Genomic DNA, 17,094 nt, shown 5'->3' with positions numbered 1-17,094 from the left:
CATACAATATCAATTACTTATGTTTGACTTTAAGCTTTCTGTATTCAACAGTTTAATTCAAATACTTTAATTAAAATGTTTCAATAAAATTAATTTCAATTTTAAAATTCATCTATGTATATTTATATTTATTATTTGTTATATTAGTAAATGAAGTATAACTAATGTAAGAAGGTTTTGATCATCTGATTTACGTCAATTTCTTTGTCAATGCGTAGTGTGGCCGAAAATTATTACTAAAGAAATACGTTTCAAAAAATTACAACGAATTATTAATGGAGAGATTTATTCATTAAATAATATTATATTTTAAAATTAGTTTTATAATTTAAACCTAACCAAAATTTATTTTGTTGAATATATAAGGTATAAGCAAAGTCTTAATTTGTGGTTTCTAATATATTTTATTGAAAAATTTTAAATAAGAGTTCATAGAGTTCAAATTTGTTTTGTTTAGCAAAAATTTTGGAAACCGAATGATAATTTTAATCAGTTTTTAGAGCAAAGTTAATAAGAATAATATATGGTAAAAATAAAATATATTAACTTTAATTTTTAAGAAATAAAAATAGTTTATATAATAGCTAATTATTATATAACTGCTAATATAAATATTTAAAGAAAACACTTGAGAAAAAGTATTATCTTTGTGAACCTATAACGGTTCCTTTATATGATAACAATGGGAATGTTATTTGAAAAACTCTTTGTACTTATATAATGTCTTGAATAAATAAAAGCACAAAATCATTACAGAACATTTTCAAAAAAAAAAATAAATATGGTATACAAGTATAGCTTTTTTATAAATGATAGCAGTGAACCGTATTCATGGAAATTTTTCGTGATTGAAGAAAAAAAAAAATTTCCATTCGGCTAAAACCGAAAATAACCAACATAAATCTCTAATAATTAATAAATTCAAAAATACAAAAATAAAATTAAAAAAGCAAATAAGCAGCTTTTACTGAAATTTAATATGAAATTTGCTGAAATCATGAAATTTTCATTTAGCTTCAAAATCAAATTTTAGCGCATTTTTGTTATTGCTTCTTTTTGCTTTGCAAAATGTTATTAGCACTCATATTAGTAATTTATTAAATCTTTTCTTAACTTGTCAAAATTGATAAACACAAAAATATCTACTTTCAAACTTTTTGAAGTTTATGTCATATTATAAAGTTTAAATATAGGTAATATACTATTTTTAGTATATAAGAATAAATGCAGAGAAGAGAAAAGAAAATATTGATGATGGATTTGCAAATTAATACAAGCATGAAAATCAATATTTACGTTACAGATGAATAATTTTAGAATTATTTTTCTCTTTTAATTTGTTTGTATATTTAATTTTAACTTTAAGAGTTCGAACTATCAATTTGTATGCAAGTAATATCAAAAAGAGGCTATTTTGCTATGTCAGAATAAAAAAAGAACAGTGTCAAGGATATACAAGGATTGGTCATTTATTATTATTATTACGAATAGAAAAAATTAATGAATAATAATACGTCGTACTCGTATTCCTCAACTAAATTAATTAACAAATAAATTTAAGGTTTTAATATTATAGTTATAAATTTTTCGAAAATTTTCTTTGAGATTTCTCCTAAATTTATGCAAAATAACTTATTAATGGTTATTATGGAATTATTTCAATAAGTAGGTCATTTTTAATATTTGACCCAAAAGCTTTGGGCATTTAAATACGAATTCAATGCATTAATCGTTAATAAAACCATGGAGAACCATAATGCCTGGATAACTGCATTTATTACAAGTGGGCTTTTAACGTCATTATTAATTTCGATATAAAATAAAAGATCATGATCTATGAAAGGGTTAATGGATATTATATTTAATTTGAATCATATTTATAATACAATATAAGTAATAATTATCGACTTTGAAATTTTTAACACATTTTTGTTTTTGGTTTTTTTTTTTTCTGGAAGAAGAAAATAATTTTTTTTTTTCATAAACTTAGTCGACATTATGTCTGCTTTTATTCGCCTTTGCATTTTTTTTTTTTGTAAATTAGAGTGGATTAAAATTATATGAAAATCATTTTTATTTATTTATAAAATTTGAATATATAAATTCGAAACAAAAATATTTGAATTTTTTTTTTAAGTTTAAATTATTTTACATGTACGTGTACAGAATATGTAATATGTATATATTATACCTGTAACATGTAGTCTAATAATAATATATATGTATATTTTATATTAGATTTCATGTATATGTTACAAGTACAGCTATTTTAAATATCATTGCAATAAGCTTTAAAAACTAAAAGATCCGGGTCAAAATGTTGTACGTAATAGAAAATTAGTCAGATCTACCTATACCAAATCATATATTTATGCGCGCGTACGAACTACTAATTTTTACTTGGTCACTATTTTTTTTTTATTTATATTAGTTTCGATTTGAATATAATGCTTACATTTATATATATATATAGCTATGTATATAAGTATGCATATAGATTGCTTCTAATTTACAAAATTTTTGTGATGCCAATTTTATTTTCCTTATTAATATTTAGCTATTTATTATTTACTAAATTAATTTAAATAAGAAAATTTTTAATATTTTATCTATAATTAAATTAATTTAAATAACATTATTTTAAATTAGCATCATGATTTTTTAAAAATAAAAATTTTTTAAATAGAAATTCAAAAGATACGAAAAATTATTTTATATGATTTTGGATGTCCATATATAAAAGTACATAATAATATATACTTATACATTTAATACATATGTAAACATCTATAATAATTGTATATAGAATTCTTTGGCACATTTTCAAAAAAAAATTTTTGAAAAAGACGTGCGTATTAATTTTACTTTGACTATTCGTGTGTCAATTTGTCCGCTGGATATGAGTCTATTAATATTATGTTCTCTATTATGTAGGGCAAAATTTTTTCCCACTTTTGAGTAATTGCTCCGCAAAGTTGGCAAAATTTATATTTTCAGTTCCTTATTTCTTATTTAAATTAATATAGTAATTAATATAGTAAATAAATAAATAATTAATGTTAATTATTTCTTATAAAAGCAAAACTATAACACTAATTATCTTGTTACCCAAAAGTAAAACCTCATGTCTTTATTAAATTATTTAGCAATACAATATTTACAAATATAAATATTTCGAAAATGATTATACCAAATATTTCCCTAAATTTATGCAAAATCATTTTTTATATATGCGAAATTATTACTAAACCGAAAATTGTACTAATACAAACTTTAGCAATATAGATCATATTGTTAAAGGAAGATGTGCTTTTTACAAACCGTGGAGCCAACTATAATTTTTTTTTAAATACATCAAGAGTTAATAATTAAATTTTGTGCAAAGGAAACTATTGTGATAAAAATAACGATATATGTTTGTGCAAGTGTTTATTTCGAAAATATTTCACACTTCAATCCAACGCAATAACAATTGATGAAGTGAAAAACAAAGAATGGTACATACATAACTTCGATATAAGTTAACTGATTTCAATATAGTTTTGTTGTAAAAAATTTATTTACAAATTTATTGATTTTTATTGGAAACATTATTACATTTTTTTTTTTGTTATATGGAAGACAAAAGGAATAACTGATTTGCTCGTTTTTAAAATTCAATTACTTTTAAAGGGTCTACAATAAATATACATAAAAATTTTTAAAATTTTCAAAAAGGATAAATGTAAAATACATATTTTATTACTTGTTTTTTTTTTTTGTTTTAAATCGTTAACCTTTAAGTCAGTCATGCTTCATATTCAGAGAAATAAAAAAATTTGCATATTAATCGTTATGTAGGAGACTGTGAAAGTAAAAGAAATTAAGCGTAACGTTACTTATCCACGTTATGTTAAAAACTAAATTTCAAAGATATTTTAAAGTTAAAATTTTTGAATTTAGTGTAACACAAAAAAGTATTTTAGTATTTTATTGATTCATTAATTTTTCAAATGAATTATTTATAAATTATTAGTAAAATTTTCAAAAATGCAAGAAATTAATTTCTTTTTAGCATAATTCCAGTTAGTATAACAGCAAAAAAAGGCAAACATTGACAAACAAATATCAATGATTGAAAGGATTTTTAGTTCCACGTTTATCGTAAAGGAAAAAGAAGTTTTTTAAATCCAAATCAAAGGCATTCTAATTTGAAATAAGTGCATATTAAATTATTAATTTATGTATTGCTTTAATTAATTTTATTAAGATCACAACAAAATCAAATGTATATATAAAATAAGAGAAATACTTTCATAGTTGCAGTACTTTTCCACTTGCCAAATTTTTTACATCTCATCAAATTAAATAATAAGAGCCGAAAGAAAAAGAAAAATTAAACCCGGGTATATCAAAATCTTTCCAATTATCTTACATATTTAGAATCGTTTTATATTCAATTTAATAATTAATAATCAATTTAAAATAATTAATAAATAAATTATTATTACTTCAAGTATTTCATATGAATACATACATATACATATATGTTTATGTAAATATTGTAAATTACGCATGCAATAAAAATGAGATTGAGAAGAAAAAAAAATTACAAATATTTGAATTTATTTCAAAAAAATTCTTTTCGCAATTAAACAATCAATTCAATCTTTTTAATAATTACACATATACATATGTAAATACGCAATCCAATAAATTAAAACGCAACTCAATTGTAATATTTTTAATGTTCTACAATTGACATCTGTCAATATATATTTTTAAATAAGCTATTGCATATGAATTAAAAGAGAAAAGAAATAAAAATAAAAAAAATTCTGGAGCATTCGAGCCATAAAGTCTGACAAGAATTATGAAATATTGGAGTGCAATATATTTATATTATAATCAAGGTTACCATCTTGAATAAATATCAAAAAAATTTGAATATAACAAAACAATATATGAATATAACAAACAACATTTAATCATATTCCAATTCCAATATTTATGAATTTAAGAAATTATTTTTAACAATAATTAAAGAAATTATTACTGAATTCTTGAAATACTAATTTAAGAACAAAGAAAAAATAATTGATGTTAAGCTGGAAAATATTATACACTTATTTTCAATTTTAAGAACACTTGTAAATTTCTTGACATTTTATATCTGGCAAAATGTAAATTTGGTTCGCAGTAAAGATTCATTTTCTGAAGTACGATTTTCTTAGAAAATTTTATTATTAAGTTCCGCATGTAACTCAAAATGCAATACACTTAAATTGAGGCGCTTTATTAACGAGCATAAATATTTTGAAAAATTTATAAAACAAGCAGTATCATATTTTATATAATTTCAATAAACGCTAATATAGTGTCGAACAGAGTAGAAGTTAGATAAAAAATTTCATGACAATATGGTGTTTAAGGCAACCTTAATGCGCATTTATGTGGAAAAATTAATTAACTAAAATGTAGCATAACAAATTATTATTATTATTCAAAAGAATATTTAAATACAATTTGAAAATTATTAAAGAATGCCGGCCCTAAAATGACGTCATAAATAACAAAAACATATTAACAAATAATAATGAATGCTCTTTTCTACATAGCAAAATATTTCAATAAAAATTTTTTTCTTTAATTTATATTAATATTCAATGATCAATGAAATTCTTTTTATTATGTCCTATTCATTTTACCATTTTATAATCTATATAAACGATCTTTACTTAATATTATACTTTACATCTATAAATACACATACAAATATTTTATATTATATAATTATGCGTTTATTACATATACAAATATACAAATTTTTTTTTTTATTGCTTAGCCCTCAATTAATTTTAGTTCATCAGCTTATTGATTGTCAATATTCATGTTAAATTCATATATTCATGTATGTATGTTTATATTATATATTTTATTTATGTATAAATACAAATTTTATGCATAATATAAACGGCATTTTATTGTATAAAACGTAATAATAATGCATCATTTCATCATTTATATTATGTGCATAAATGCATATCGTATACTTACATACATTCATACGTTATATAAAAAAAAAAAAATATTTTCAAGCGTAAAGGCGATGGTTCGTAAAAAATGCTTATAGCGAGAATTTATTACTTATTTTATTGCGTGTTTTTTATGCATTTTATTTATTTTTTGTTTCTTATGCATAAATTTTTTAAACATTTAAAATGATTTGTTAAAATTTTATGTTACCGTTGTTGTATTATTACTGTTTAAGTTGTGTTTTTTTTTTATTAATTATTGTACAGATATATGTATGTACGCATACAATATAAGTACATAGGAGATATTAAAAAGTTTATTTTAATGTTTCGAATAAAATGTATTTTAACGCTTAACAAGTCTATAAAAGTATACATGGTAAATGTACTAATATATGATTATAAAATATATAGCTGCAAGGTTCAATTATTATTTAAGTTTTTCTTAATGTTTTATTACTCTATTATGTATGGGTATACTATATAATGTTAAATATAGACATACAATTGCTCGTTTCATTTACTAATATTTTACCTTCTAACTTGAATTTTACTTTTAAATCAAGTCCTAACCACAATTTATTAATGAATATATTATTAAAAATATTAATTTTGATTAGACTATAGCTTTGCTATTAACATTTTAATTTAAATACTTTTATTATCTTGTTCCGATTATTTCGTATATTATAAAATTGTAACTAGTTGTATTAAGAGTTTAATTATCAGATTTTGTAATTTGCTAAATTAATTTTAAGTTGGTAAATTTATATTACTCTCTTTTATATTGTATATTGAATTATTTAAATTGTTTGAGGGAATTAATAGAATTAATTTTAAGAAACTATAGGAAAAAGAAGTTGAATGAAAATTTTAGTTAAATATTTCTATTTGAAAATTGAATAATATTTAATCTGCCTCCATTAGTATAATTTGATCTATTTTATAAATTTCCTAAATGTTATATAATTTAATATTGAAACTAACAAAATTTCAGTAAAAATTTTTAAGTTTTGCTATTTAAAATTGTCATTAAAACTATACGAAAGTTTATTTTTAGAACAATCATATTATTTGCATGTTGCCAATAAAATTTAAATAAAAAAATTAAACTTTTGTTGAAAAGCGTGTTTCGCAAAAGATATTCATTCTTGAACGTTTCCAATCATTGAAATTATAATTTTTGTTTTCATTTTATTTGGACTACTTATTTATATTTTAATTTAAATAACAATTTTTAATAAATATTTTACGACATTTGTTATTTAAATAATATTAAATCAAATTAATAATTGTCGATGCGCTATACATAAGAACGAAAAAATTTATTGACGTACATAGTTTTTTTTTTTAATAAAATTATCAAAAAATCAAAACATATTTATAACGTTTCATTTGAGGGCATACTCTAACTAAACATATAACAGTCTCAATTATATATAAAACCAAATGTATGTGTTTTGAGGAGTGTATATATAAAACCAAATTATTTATTAAACCAATTTAAGAGGACAGTATATATTTCAGATACTAATTTCTTAAAAGGAACGCAAACAATTTCTCCAATTATTCTATATTTTTATTAAGTTATTTATACCTATGACCATATATTACAATATTTAGTGTTATATTGTTTAGTATAAGCAAGCTATGCGTCTATATTGAGAAAAATAGAATTTGAGGGAGAATTCGAACATTTATCTCGATTGATGGAATAATTTTATATTAGAAATTCTGTTATCATTAAACATTGTATAGAATAACAGTCCGAAGCTTCATTTTCTTCGTTAAATTAATGCGATCAATGTTATCAAATAATTATATAAAACGTATTACAGAAGTGCGTTTCTGACAATTTTCAGAAGGGACCTTAAAAAATTATTTTTACACATTATTAATATTCTTATAATTTATATTCAGGTTCATTTCAATAAAATAATTAATTTATTGTCTTCGATATATTGTCTAATTTGTTTTGGGTGCTCAAACCAATAGGATATGTACTTGTGTGTAATGATATTAAACAATATAGAACGATATCAACTTCTTTATTTCTTATGTTTACAAGCATTACATGACTAACTAAGTTTGGAATGTTTTGTTTATTTTTTGTTTTTGTTACAAAACTCACAGAAGTACAGACTTTCCGATTCCAAGAAAAAACATAATGAATATTTTTTATGTTGGCCTTTTTCATATACCGAATGTTTATATCGTGTATGAGTCTATAGGTACATTGAAATCACTTGATTTAAAAATTTTATTTTGTTTTACAAGGAATAATAAACTGTTTGTGTGTACATATGTATGCGTATAAATATAATTACTTTATATTTAATAATATACATAATATTATATTTTTAATTTATTGATATACTTTTCATGAAATCATTGTTTTTTTCTATATAAGTATGTATATATATTGTATTTTACTTTTATTCCCAATAAGAAGAAAAAGAAGAGATAATGTCTTGGAAATATAGCAAAGAAGAGGTAGAAATAGAAGTAGAAAAGGCAAAATATTAATCGAAAAGAAAAGATACGCAAAACATTAAAGATACTTTATTTATGAGATCATTTCTCGATCATATTTTTTCCTTCATATCTGTATACCAAAAATATATATATATATATACATTTAATAGATTCATTCATACATGAGTTGTACATATACACATATATGGTGTATGTTATACACATGTATATAACCATCATATAAATATATATTCTCATAATATTAAATGATAAATGTATATTGATTGAAGCACTTTAAGGAACCCAATAATTAATTGATACCGCTGTGAAAATTATAAAGCAACAAAACCATCAACGATATTAAACATAAAAAATACAATCAATAAGAAAAATAAAAGTCAAAATAACAGAGAGTGTGGCGTTTTTTTTATAACCTTATAGATATAATGTTTTTGTTTTTTTTTTGTTTTTGTTTTTAAGCGACGGCAATTGAACATACACCGCACCGCATCTTATAAAATAAAATGTATGTACATAAAATATATGTATGTACGCGTGTAAGTACATATTATAATATATATAAAATAATAATATTTTCTTCTTCATTATGATTATCAATATTTTTATAATCAATATCATGAAATTGATCATCAATATACATTATTATCATCATTGATGAAAATGTTCATGTTTGCCATTCTATTTAAAGTATTTGATCTCAATTTAATTTTAAAGGAAAATTGCCGAAAGAAGATCAAATAAGTTTCTGTTTTCTTCAGAATATAAGTAGCATTTAAGAAAAAAAAAAATTTAAAAATATTAAAAAACAAAATAGCAAACAAAAAAACAAATGGTAAAACAAAATCTCTTTGTTTTCTGTCTTATACATACACACATACATATTGTATATGAAAATTTATTAATTAATTGATTTTAAAATTTAAAATTATTGATAATTTAAAATAAGATTTAATTGACATAAACTTTATAGTTATACGTGTATCCTGTTTAAGGATAGCATGTCTACAATAAAATCTAATGTCAAGTCGAATTATTCAGTATTTCCACTTTCAATTGTTTGAATTTAGGTAAATGCCAATAGTTACCAAAAACACACATCTAAGTAGATTTTAAGATTATGTATCTTCCATATTTTTAAGGATACAAAGCGAGAAAAGAACAGCCAGTCATAAAATTTTTAAGTTCACTTTCAAATTATAAATGAGTTCAGTAATTTATATCTAAACTGAATCCAACACATAAAGTAGATCTCCAGCCAATCTAAATAATTTTAAAATTACTTATTTTAAATACCGAAACCGAAAACCTATTTTCACCGATTGTATTATATACAATAAGGGTGGAGTTTTGTGATGACACCAAAACTTCACCTGTCAATTTTTTACTAGAAATGCACTTCTACACTATAGATGAGGATAAGAAATCAATTTTTTAAAAAGATATTCTGTTCTCAAGTCCGTCTGTGCCCTCATGTATCTCACTTTCGGCTGAAATGATTTTGATGAAAAGAAACAAGATGGCAGGAACTGAACTTTTGCTATGGACCGAATTCATTTTCTTTCCCAAAAAATGAAAAAATGAAGAAAAAAACGATCAATTTCACTAAAATTTTACATTTTACGAGTAATAAAGCATGCTGAAAAAATTAACTGCCAATTTTTTTTTTAATATTAGTGCGGTTTTAAATTTTTTGCAATATCTATGTAACTAATTGATTTTCATTGAGAACTAAATTCAGGAACTCTAAGAACAAAATTCACGTTTTTATAAATACATATTAACTAGAAAGATCCTAGATTTCATAAATTTTGAAATAAGAGAAAATTCAGTAATTTATTTAAAGGACATTTTCACATTTCAACCAATAAGAATAAATCATTATGGATTTCTTAATAATATTCAGAAAATAAACATTGTGGTCGGTCATGTGACGTTCACATCAAATAATGATTTTTTTTTTGAGATTATAAATAATAAATTTTCTGAATTTTAAATAGACAATTCATATAATAATTTAATTGCTTAATAATGCTTTAATTTTCGTATAAAGTATTAATCATATTAAATATATTAATTATAAAAAATAAATATTAATTACATATATTAAATATAGGAATTCTAACAAAAATTAATTAAATAAATTAAATTAAATAAATTAAATTAAATAATTAAATTAATTTAAATAATTCAAAATTAAAGCATTAATAAAGATTTTTTTTAAGAATTTCAACATATACCATTAATAATTAATCTTTACTATTTTTAAGGAATTTAAATAAAACTAAAATCATCAAATGAAACGAAAAAAAATGAATACTGAAATTTGACTAATATTTTTAATTTAAAGTTGGAAATATTAAAAATTAATTTTATATTTTAAAAATTTTTTTCTAAATTTCGTATGCTCATACAAGGCCGATTTTATTGACACGACAAAAAATACAAAATAACTATAGTTGTAATTTATTTTGAATAGAAAAATGGAATTTTTTATAACTACTTACATTTTTAAAATCAGGAATCAAGTAATTTTTTAAATAATCCAAAGAAAATAAAAATATTATTGCACAATAGTATAAAATTTATATTAAGTAATAATCGTAGTTATAATTTAATATTTTTTTTTCTTATTTTATTGTTATTCTTTTTTTTATTTTATGTATATATAAGTACTTCCCGTTTTAATTAGTTAAAATACCACAATTTTTTAAGTAATTTACAATCGATTATATTTTAAGTACAAAATAACTATTGAACTATTTTCTTTAGTATCAAGTTTAAAAAAAAAATTGCAATAATATTAAAATTTATTTATAAAACACAAAAAAAATCATTTAATAAAAGAAAATAATATTTATAAAATTAACAAAAAATTATTTTCAAGTATAAAACACAAATTTCTAAATAAAAATTTTTTAAAGTTAATTTTTAATTAAAAAAAAATAAAAATTAAGCACAATTCAAATAAATAAATACACGGATAATAATAGTAAGTACTTGATTTATTCGAGTGTAGTTTGGCGCCAAGCGAATTTGTAGATTTTTTGAAAAATTTTTAAATTAAATATAAAAATCCAGTAAATGATATCGTAAAAAAATCGTATACGTTTTTAAGTATGTAGATTACAAAAAGTGAAAAAAAAAATGTTTAATTTTTTTTTCTTCTAGTAAATTAACTTAAAAAACGAGTCAACTGCTGTGTTATCAAAAAAAAAAACAAAAATTACCGGAATGTCGGAAGTAGTAAACTTGATTACTTTTAAAATAAACCGAATGTATGGTGTATATCCGGTTTTTCAATTGGTAGTTTTACTGTTTTATTTATTTCTTTCTTCTTTTTCGAATTTTGAATTTTTTTTTTCTCTACATTTATAAAATAATTAAACTGGTAAAAATTTTTAAGTTTCTTAATTCAAAATTACTCCACGCATATAATATTATAATATTTTTAATTTCTCATTCGAAATTCTAAAATTTAAATTTATTTGACATTCAGAAATCTAAATTATGTAAATAAGAAATTGAAAAACTCTTTGACACTTTTTTAATATGAGAAAATTCTGTTAATGCAAAAATTATAAAATTTTTATTTTAACATAAAAGACAAGAATATTTGCCTTAAATTTTTTTGTTAATTAATAACACTTTTCAATAGAAGTTCGTTCGCTCTTATAAACAAAACACTTTTATTCATAAAATACAAAAAAAATAATGTTTGTACAAAATAATGAATATTGCGTATATTAAGGTTTATATTTTTTGACTTGTGTTGAAAATTTCAAAAAATTTCTTTTCAGTTTTTTTTTATTTATCTTTTTTTCTTCTCTGTTTATTTTTCAATGCTTCTTTTTTTTATGACTTTAATACTTTTTAACTTGTTGCTTGTTACTAAAGGACTAAAGCAAATTCAACCAAAGCGAATATATTTCAATGAAACCCCCACTACTCTTCGTGTGTGCAATCTTCACTCAAAAATATAATACAAATAAAAAAGAAAATAACAAAACAAAAAACATATTGAAAAATATAAAGAAAAAAAAAATAAAAATCTATTTTGAGTGATTTTGATTTTTATAAAGATACAAAATAAAAATAAGAAAAGAAAAAATGAGAGAAAAAAATATATAAAAATTACTCAAATACAATTTAAAATTTTTATGCAGTATGTACACTCATATATATGATAGTATATGTAATACATAAATGTATTTGTAATTTTATAGCACAGTGTCAAATTATGAGCTTATTTATTATGAGAGAAAAAATTGGAGTAAATTTTTTTTTAAACGTTATTTTTATTAAACACCCTAAGGCCAAAAATGTTAATTTAAAAACAGTACTTTTAGTATGGCAGTGCGCATTTAATTAAGTATGCTTTAATATCGAATAACTTGTGTATAGATAATATGTGTGTATTATACTTTATCAGAACATAATCAATCTGATGATCATGACAATCACGTCACTCACTTTCGTTCGCAAATCATAGTCACATCACTTCTTTCTTACCTGTTTTCCTTTTTCATACCTAAATTAATTGTTTTTAAAAATTAATTTTTAGGAATGCAGTAACACATCAATAAATTACGACAAAAAAACCTTAAAATATAACAATCACTTGTGTTAGCAACAAAAACTTGAATTTATGATGTTACTGTTACCGTAAAAAAGTATTGGAATTTTCTGATCTTTGCAAATTGTGTGCAAAAGGCATTCTGGGAAAGTGTCCAGGTATGTAAAAATTTGACACTTCTGTCAAATTTTTAGTCATTTATTTATTTTAAGATTTTTATATATTATTAATATTTTTTAATTTATAAATTATAGCAGTGTTTTTTTTTAAAAATTATTGTAGCTATAAATACAATTCGGAACATATTTAGTGAATGATTTGTGATAACAATTATAAGAATATTTTATTCATACGCAGTTACACTTAATTTTTCTTACATGGTCACCCCATTTTTATAACATTTCTGATACAGTTTTATCATTCGTTATTTGCATCATTTCATATTCGTGTAGTACATATACACATTCGTTACAGATATTTTAAATTATATATGAATATTCAAGTATGTATGTATGTATATGAATTGCAATCTTACTAAGATATTATTATCATGATGTTATAATGAAAATTATATGGAATGAGTCATATTAATAGTGAGCATTTATTTTTTAATTGTTGAGTGAAAAAAAACAAATTGAGTAAAAATTAAATCTATACAACAAAAAGAAAACCAAAATTAATTAATTTGTAGAATGCAATACAATTAGAGTTAAATTATGTTTGTATTAGTGTTTTTGTGATCGCATTTAGAAAAATTTTCCTTCATTATAGCATTATTATCATTAGTTATCGATCTACATACATACATACATATAAATAAATGCATCTGGTTTGCATCATGCATGGTAATTTACTATGTCATAATATATGGTGGTATAAAATTATATATATACATAATATACATATACAAAAATATTTAATTTTATTTAAAAAAGATATCGAAATGATTCAATATATTTGTATAATATACATACATATATGAAACATACATACTTATATATGTATGAAAAAGAGAGAGAGAGTGGAATATTGTTATCAATTGGAATATTTAAATGGAATTAAAAGTGTGTAAAATATTTTGTTTTTGTGTTTTATCTTGTATGAATCTAAGAAGGTATGGGTGAAGGACGTTTAAAAATGATATGGTGAATGACACATTGACACCTGTAGTTTTTTTTTTTTGCTTTTTTTGTTTTGAATATTTGTATTTCTTGTCAGAGGGTACATACTATTATAAACATATAGGTTTGGGTTTTTTTCATGACAGGTTCTTTCATAACATTAATTATTAAGGTTCAGTTTTTCGTTCAATACTTTGAAATTCGTGACTCTGGCTAATTATATAAAAAATTTCTGGTAAGCGCATTAATGATTTTTCATTATATAAATTTACCATTTGTAAAGTATGCGAAGTGTAATACAAGATAAATTGAAATAATATATGAAATGAACATCTAGGTTTATAATTTTCTTTTTGAATAATATAATCAAGTTATAAAATATATAAAATTATTTTTCACAAAAATTTTACGATATACACCTTTAAATTATTTAGTTAAATCGACAATATTCTTAAATTGGAAAAATTTTAAGATTTTAAAATTAAAATTTTCAATTGAAAAAATTTGATTCGTTAAGAATTCGAAAAGAATTTAATTATACGAACACATTTTTAAAGAAATAAGCAATTTTAAAATAAAAAATCTATAGTCGTACAATTATTTCTCGATAAGATGTGAATTTTAAAAATACGGCCGCGCGAATATAACTACTACAATAATTTTGAAAAAAAAAAGATTATTAAGAAAAGTTTACGTAAAAGATGATTAAGCATAAAATCATATAAAAAAAAATTCTAGTTAAAAAAAATCTAGTACCAGTTAAAATTCCAGATAATTGTTTAACTATTATTTAATTTCATATTTACCTTTCATACTCAGGTATTTATTGCCTATATAAACATAAATTAAATTATGAGAAAAGATAAAAATGAATTGCACATGATGTCATTTTATCTTGAATATTAATTTTTTTTCTGTTATACAAAAATAAACTTTTATTTTGTAATTATAACATTTAAAATTTAACTATCTTATAAGATAACTACAATATACAAAATAATTAAAATTCTCACCAACATAACTTCTTGTTTTAGTTAAAAGTACTGTGATTCAATAAGTTCTCATTCCAGTGTAATTTTTACTTAGAAAAAAACGAAGGTGCTAATTATTAATTTCATAATAATTTATTTTTTATCATTGTATGAACCACATACAACTATAAAAACATGTTCCTCTTTTAGGCAAAAAAGTGTTTTAAGCACTTAAGTAATATTTTATTGTTCTTTATAGCGTAAATAAGAATTCGTTACTCCAACATTGTCTAATTTTCCTCCTCCCATTTTGCTCAAATTCAAATCAATTTAAAAAACTGATTTTATATTTTTTTCGAGGCGCCAAAATTAATCCTTGTAATAGTACAAAATATTAACATAACGTACTAAAATAAAGTACTAAAAATGTTATTGTTAAGGAAAATAATGTAAGCATCTAGTATAATAAATATAAAAATACTTATAAATTCAAAAATTCTATAGGCTTAAATGATGAAAATGTTTCGTAATAAAACGTCTAGACAATTTCTTTTCATTTTGTTTAGTCCTATTTATAATTGCAATGAAAAATTCAAACATTTAAAGTGTTTAATGTTTTAATTAATATGAATAAATTTATTTGTTGAGAAATTATTCAAAAAACATTTCTCATTTTCGAATATAATCTTAAAAGAAAAGTGAGGAAAATTATTACTGTTTGGTATTGCATTTCATACTCTCAAATTCTTTTATTCTTGGAGGAAAAAAAAGAGGAGACATATCGTGAAAAAAATTTTTTTTGTTGTTGTTTTAATTTCAATTATTTATGTATTAATATTTCATTAATATTTTCAAAACATTTTTTATAATCTTAAAATTTTACTGTTATATTGGTGCTTCTTTACAAACCATTAGTTTTCCCTGACTTGTACAATTTCTGATTGTTTAATGTTTTGATTCACTTATTAATTTCAGTCCTTCCTCTTGTTGGTCAATTCACAATATTTTATCTTTTTTTAAGGCAGTTCTACCTTATTCTTAATGTTTCCATTCTTAATATCTGTATTTGACAATTCATTTCTTTGAAATTATAACTTTTATCGAAAAGCAAAAAAATGTCGGTAAATACGTTCGTGTCAAAAAATATTTTTCACCGACATAATGGACGAATTTTATGGCATCGAATTTCTTTTAATTAACTCTCTCCTCCCTAGAAGTATGCAATGAGAAGGGATAAAATGTTTAAGGATTAATAAACGTAAGAAATCATTTGAAAAACAAAAGTGATTTCGAACAACTTAAATTATTTAAAGGAAATGTGCTATTTCATAAACCTTTGGTTTAATTCTAAACACTCAGAAAATTCCCTTTTTTGTTAATTTTTTTTTTTAATTTATTAAGCAAACATCTGTATATTTTATATTATTTATTATAATTTATTTGAATAACAAAGATTAAATGATAAATTTAAGTAAAGAAATAATAATAAAAAAAAACTTATTGCTTTGCCTAAAAATAAGTGAAATTGTCATCCTTTTTTCGTATACAAAGTAGTTCGTAAATTTTCTAGGTAGGCACGACTGCAATTTTAAATAAAAAATGCCATTTAATCAAATTAAAATTTTTATATATGAATAAATTCGGGTATTCGGAAAATATTCAGAAAATTTTGGATTTCAAAGATAAAATTCGAGTTCATTTTATTTAATGACTAATATTAACATATTTGTATATCAATTAGAAGTTATAAGGCTCTTGAATCCAGAACATGCATATATCTGAATCCTATTGATTAAGTGAAAGGAAAAGTGTTGCTAGAATACCGATTGGCTTCAGTGAATATATTTTAACTATATACCATTAATATATGCTTGTATCCGGATTTCTTTATAGAAAATAGTATAAATATTTACTGTTGT

General features: G+C 21.4%; 1 protein-coding gene across 4 annotated transcripts in view; it reads right to left on the bottom strand.

Moving 5' to 3' along the window:
- The window catches only part of LOC129610900 (ion transport peptide), a 66,819-nt gene that overhangs the window by 33,220 nt on the left and 16,505 nt on the right, over nucleotides 1–17,094 (bottom strand). Inside the window, exon 1 of one of the 4 annotated variants that reach the window (XM_055523686.1) lies at nucleotides 11,015–11,167. The exons of 2 other annotated variants lie outside the window; for them this stretch is intronic. The gene's annotated coding sequence lies outside the window, so the exon portion shown is untranslated. Of the gene's footprint in view, nucleotides 1–11,014; nucleotides 11,168–17,094 lie in introns of those variants that run through there. One more of the 4 variants, XM_055523692.1, reaches the window with a different exon arrangement.

This window comes from Condylostylus longicornis, unplaced genomic scaffold, assembly GCF_029603195.1.
Source record: "Condylostylus longicornis isolate FDR11 unplaced genomic scaffold, ASM2960319v2 ptg000048l, whole genome shotgun sequence".
Taxonomy (NCBI): domain Eukaryota; kingdom Metazoa; phylum Arthropoda; class Insecta; order Diptera; family Dolichopodidae; genus Condylostylus; species Condylostylus longicornis.
The sequence above is the reverse complement of the archived record's forward strand: the minus strand, read 5'-3'. Positions and strand labels throughout refer to the sequence as shown.